Source organism: Elephantulus edwardii, unplaced genomic scaffold, assembly GCF_000299155.1.
Source record: "Elephantulus edwardii isolate Elephantulus edwardi_28Jun2011 unplaced genomic scaffold, EleEdw1.0 scaffold00015, whole genome shotgun sequence".
In the NCBI taxonomy this organism is placed as follows: domain Eukaryota; kingdom Metazoa; phylum Chordata; class Mammalia; order Macroscelidea; family Macroscelididae; genus Elephantulus; species Elephantulus edwardii.
In genome coordinates, this window is record NW_006399765.1 from 15,013,258 (window position 1) to 15,019,887 (window position 6,630).

Genomic DNA, 6,630 nt, shown 5'->3' on the forward strand with positions numbered 1-6,630 from the left:
TGCAACAATGAATGAATGGAGTCCCAAAATCTCTGTAGATGTTCATTGAAATGAAAAATAAACAACCTAAATTTAAAAAAAAATGCTGAGAATGTAAAAAAAAAAAATCTGAAGCCTCAAATACCCAATAGAGCGTCTCCAGGAGTCAACATCACCTCGTGGGTCTGCTTTTCATTTGGGAAGCGAAGACAACAGTGATTTTACAGTTAAGAAAACTGACTTGGAGAGAGGTCAGCGGTCTTCACTATCGCTGCTCAGGTGAGGAATGGTAGATGGTTTGAACTCCGATCTGTCTCTTTGGAGTAGGATCATTCACTTCTGTTGTTGTTGTTGTTAAGTGCCATCAAGTCGTAGGCAACTCATAGTGACCCTATGAACAAAAGACGTGAACACTTGTATAACTTTCATCCTTTCTCCAGGTTCATAGGGTTTTCGGAGGCAAGCTATTTTGGAAGTGGATGCCACTCCTGCCTCCAAGCTTGTTTTATTTGGGGAGCTCCACCAAACACTGTCCACCATGGGTAACTGTTATTGCATTTGACACATCAGTGTCACAGTGTTCAGCATCACAGCAACCACGAGTGTACCTCATTCACTTCTAGGTCATAGGCAAAAGTAAAGACAAAAATTGCACTCAACAACAGACTTAGATTTTTAATCCATTCACGTGGAGCTATTGTGTGCCAGACTCATCTCTAGATACTAGAAATAAAGGATGAATAATGATAATGTCTCCTAAAGGGTTACAGGTTGGAAGTATTTACAAAGACTAAAACAATAATAACAACGAGCAAAAAGCCTCTCATTGCTGTCGAGTTTGATTCATAGATGACCCTTCATTGAGTTTCCAAGGTTGTAAATTGTATAGGAAGCTATTGCTCAGATCTCCCCCAAGGAGTCACTGGTAAATTTGAACTAGCAGGGAGACATGGTCTTTGGATTAGCTCATGGTTCCAACAAACACAATAATAGTAAAAAAAAAGAAGAGATACCATCAGAAAAATTCTGATTCAGTAATTCAAGTGCACATCAGAGAAGCCAATGGTATGATTATTAATCATATCTACAAGAGCAATGACTCAGTAATTATATTTTTATACAGTCACTAAGCATTTAAACCTAATTTTTAGACACAATAGGGGTTATAACAAGGCAATGTTAGCACTCATTTTGTATTCAGAGTCCAAAAGTGTTAACTGACATGTAATAGTTTGGTAATTGATCTGTGTCATCTTAAGTTACTGGTACCTTTAATGAAAGAAAAAAAAAAGTGGAAGTATTTCTGGAAGCCAGTACATCTTTAATGTTTAACCTCTATGTCTTGGAGATAAAATTTGGGTTACTGAAGACTGTTAAAAAGAGTCTCCATTTAGTTGAAGGGAACACATACCTCCTCGGTTTTTTAGGAGAAACTCTTTTTAGAGGAGCATTTATCAGTCATCCACGGTAGTTATTTGGTTTATTATCTGACATCTGTCATTTTCCTCCTTTTCTGTCTTGGTTCATTGTGACATCTTTTCTTTCTCTTGGCCCCCAAGGAAGGTTGACATCACTGCCTCAAAACCCTGTGTTCTGATGCTATTGATATTTAAACCTGGGGACCAATGTTTAGCCTTGTGGAACCTTCTCCTATTACTGTCAAAGCATTCAGTTCCTGAGTGGGGAGACCAGGGAAGGAAATCTGCTAACAGCTTCTACTTGAGGAGTGAACAAACCACATCTGAGATTTAGTTGTGAAGTGGGGAGAGTAGTAAGATCCACCTTGAAGGGTATTGCAGACACTCTTTGTGCCCTGCCCATCCACGTTCCTTTGGTTCTTATCTTTTCTCTGTGTGTTTGCTTGTGTGCCTATTGGCCCAACTTTTCATTGTCAGCACCTGCATTGCTTTGTCTAGGGACTCTCTCTCTGGCTGCCAAAAACTCTTCTGCCCATAACATGGCAGCTAGAAATGCCAAAAAAGTAATATTCTGTGGGGAAATCTTTAGCCAATGCCTAAAAGGAATTGTTATACAAATATCTTGGTTCCATTGCTTCTGAATGGAGTTACTTTGAAAGAGACAGACAGACAGACAGACAGACACACACACACACACACACACACACACACACACACACACACACAGAGAGAGAGAGAGAGAGAGAGAGAGAGAGAGAGAGAATATGTGTGTATTCTACCAGAACTGGGAACTGGTTCATTCTAGTTTGACCCCCTGCTCAGAGTTTGTCTTTTGACCCTAGAACTAGCTGGATAAACTCTGATAGACCAGATATACAGCACTCTGGTGGCTTGTTGTTGTTGTTATGTGCCGTCGAGTCGCCTGCGACTCATAGCAACCCTATGTACAACAGCCCTAAACTCCACTCTGTCCTGTGCCAATCGCACTGTCTCTGATACTCCCATCCCAATTATCCCAGTCACTGAATCAATCCACCTCATAGAGGGCCTTCCTCTCCTGTGCCGTCCCTCCACCCTCCCAAGCATGATGTCCCTCTCTAAGGACCGGTCTCTCCTCACAACATGTCCAAAGTATGTTAGACGGAGCCTCAGAATCCTTGCCTCCAAGGAGCCACCTGGTTTAACCCTTTCCAGGACAAATCTGTTTGTTTTCCTAGCAGTCCATGGTATTCTCAATACTCTTCTCCAGCACCACAGCTCAAAGGCATCAATTCTCATTCTATCTTCCCTGGTCATTGTCCAACTCTCTGATGCATAACAAGTGATTGTGATAACTGGTGGCTTAGTGGCAAAAAACTATGCTGCAATCCCAAAGGCATGCAGTTTTAATCCACCAGCTGCTCTTTGGGAGAAAAATGGGCATTCTCCTCCCGTGAAACTGACTGTCTCTGAAAATCTGTTGGAGGGTCAGCTATGGGTCAGTTCTGACTCGACAGCAAACAACAACATCCTGAGCTAGAAGTTCTATTTTAGCGAGGCTTATACATACAAATCACCTGGGTATCTGTAAGAACCAGCTAGAGTCTTGATAAGCTGTAGATTCTGATCCAGCACATCTAGGGTTGAAAGGCATATTCCCAGCATTGTGTCCAACCGGAAGGAACTCATTTGTAGGCTTGGTTCTGTCAGTATTGCAGAGCTTCCCAGCGGGGTTAAGCTGTAATTGCCCATGGCCATTGTTTGTGAGAATACATCCTTTATTCCTTCCTTCCTTGTTTATCTCACTTCCCTACCAGTGTTTTCCTGTAATCGCCTCCCAAATAAAGGATGTGTGCTAAAATTCTGATCTCAGAGTCTGCTTCTGTGGGAACCAAAACAGAGACACAGAGTTGTTATAAAGATTCAATAACATATGTATATATTGCTCTGAGCACAGCATGTGTACACGAGCCACTCAGTATGTATTTGTTGGTGAAATGGATGTGCCTAACTTCTTGAAATCTTATGGCTACATCTGTTATCATTCCTTTGAGACCCCCGTTCTGCATTTTTTGTGTGTTTTCTAAATTCAACTTCTCCACTTGTGTCAATTTATTAAGAACAGTTTCTCTTGTTAAATAATTCAGGACCTACTTGTTACTTGTTTGGGTCCAATAACATGAAGTTTTTAAAATTTTATGTGTTTCAAAAGGCAATATCCTGTAGTTTATAACCGAAGCATCCACGCACTTATTCTAGCCTGCAGCCTTAGTGAATTTGTAGCACACACACCATAACAACAGCCCCATGTCTGTACTGGAGAGCCAGCCAGCTTGGGGCTCCCTCATCGAGTGTATGTTTTGGCTCACGTATGTACAAGGATCCACGGACCATGTCCTGATGGTCTTGTCTTTAGGGGGACCATTACCCCATCAGGGGCCTTTAATGTCTTACATCTGGGGTTTTACTGTCACTTTATATCCCTAGGCCCAAGCTGTTGACCCACAGGGTAGTGGTGGATGAAAGCTTTATTTTGTTGGTATAAACAATATAGTAAAAGAAACAGAGTCAACATTTGAAAATAGGCAGTTTTCATTGCAAATAGGAATGCTTTTCTTCTCTTGACAATATTGGAAGATTTGTTAATCCTGGCCCTGAATTTCCATATAGAAATCATCAGATGGTCTAAAGTAGTGCATGCATTTTATTCTGCTACAGTCTTCACCATTCCATATTGTCTCTCACCCATCTTGCTCCTTTCAGTTCCATTAGCTGTCTGGTTTCTATAGCAGTTTTATTTGCTAAGCATGGCTTTTCAGAGATGAAAAGAACAGATCCCACATTTCATATTTTTATGCCAAAAAAAAAAAAGAAAACCTACCTGCCAAAATAGGGCTGCAAATGGGGAGATCTTAAAAGAGGATGACACTAAACACATGATCACGTTAGTACCCCAAGAATAAAATACCATATAATTATGTTCTTCACAAGCTAATTACAGGATTAATTCATGGCACATGACAGGTGGTGGAGGTCCAGTAATGGGACGCAAGATTAAACCTTCATGGTGAACATTCGTCATTTTGCTCTGTGACTGTATGCATGACATGAACTGAGAGAAGGTAAAAATATCTATAGACTCCTGTGGAAACGGGTCGGGGCTCCCCGGGACAAATGAGCCCGTATTTAAAACACCTGAATTATAGTCACAACTATAATTACACGTGCCTTGCGTTCTGGGTCTCTCTCGCCTTTCCTTATCGTCGTGGGTAGATGAAAGGTAACGATCTCTTTGGGTAAACTTGATATTAGATGCCATCAGGCAACAAAGCAACCCTGTGAGCAGCAAGTCAGAACCTTGCCCTGTCATGCCCAAGTGTCACCGTCTCCTGTATGATCAGGTCCATTGTTTCAGACTCTGTGTTAATCATCTTGCAGAGGATCCTTCTACTTTTCTGCCCCTCCATGGTTCCGAGCATGATGTCTTATTCCTGACAACATGCCCAAAGTATAGGAGACGAAGTTTCACCATTCTTGCCTCTCGGAAGCACTCTGGCCGCACTTCCACCAAGAGAGACTTGTTATTTTGGTGGACCTTTTTGTTATTTTTAGTATTTATTGTTAGTCATGTAGAAAGGAAGGGAAGCGTCTCTGGGTATCTCTCTGGGAGAATCACATGCTCCTGCTGTTTGGGTAGAAGGAAGCTGACATAACTTTCCCTTTGAGCAGTTGCACGCTGAATAATGCACAAAGGTTTGGTCTAGTGAGGAATCTTAAACACTTGTTTATCTGTCTATTCTCCTCATCCACAGGGGATGGAGATAAGAACAAATACTCTGCTCTAGGAAGTTTAATCTAGTCAGATTAGTGCAAAATTCTTTCACATCAGGTAGTCTTAATCAAACTCTGTTCTCTCAATTTATCCGACCACTTTTCAAAGTAGACATGCTCCTAAAAGATATAATAACATTGATGGTATTTCAACATAGTCATTCTCAGCAAACGCCGTCAGGTTGTAGGTGATACTCACCAGATCCTGCACATGGATTTGGTATGCCACGTCTCTATCTCTTAATTTTATATTCTGTGGCGATTGGCCCCCAATCATGAGCACACGGTCAGACTTAGTGACCTCATTTCTCATCAATGACAGCCTTAATGACACTCAGATATATCATTCACTTTTTCCTCATTCCAAAATATACCAACATTGTATATCATCATTCACCCAACTTGACTTATAGGCTTTTTTTATTTTTATTAATCATTCTCATTCTGCCCAGACAAGATTGATAATTCAACTGGAACTTATATCCGCAGGAATTCAATAATTATCAAATTTGGAGGGAAAATTAATTTCCAACTTAGTCTTTTCCAATTTCAATACTGGCCAGTTTTTCTGAAATTTGTCTGTGATTTTTAAAAAGATAGAACAGATTTTAGACCCATTTTAACTTTCCATTTGTCAGTGTGCTGTTAAAAGGAAATGAATGCAATTTCCAAGTTCAACTTAATTCCTAATACACCAGAGCGTGGATTTAAACACTAGACAAATATAGCACTAAGAGAAACAACAATTTCCCCTCAGCTCTCTGCCAGCTCTTCAGCTTTAGGAAGAGACCACAGATGCTGGCAAAGAATGGCACTGTTCTTTATCTCAAGCTAGTTTGGCCTTCCCGATAATGGGGCCTGCAGAGAGGTCCTGAACTCTGTGGATATCTTGTGTTTTCATTTCTTCTCCTGCTTTCTCTGGACTCTCTTTGAAGAAGACTCCTGCATTTTAATTCTCTTCCAACTATGGGGAGTCTCCCCTGTTTCCTTCATATGTCTTCCAGTGCTCTTTTGTTAGGTGTCATTGACTGAACTCCAACTCACAGCCACTCTGAACCCCATATCGAAATCTTGCCTGATTCTGGGCCATTCTCATGATCTCTACTACCATGTTCAAGGCCATTATTGCAGTCTCTGTTCCAATCCATCTTGTTGAGGCTCTTAAGTATCAGTCCTTGGAAAGAGACATCATATTCCCTTTTTTTTTTTACCCAGATATAAATAAACACAGAAAGTTTCTTCCCAACACACACTACTATTCCAAATTCTCACACTTCTCCCTCGAGGAGACCTCAGTTAGCTATCTCATGTGTAGATTTCTGGTCAGCAGACAAATCTTTCATATTTCCTTCTCATGCTCAACTTTTTGTTGTTAGCTGTCATCAAGTTGATGGCGACTCGTAGTGAATGAATATATATATAA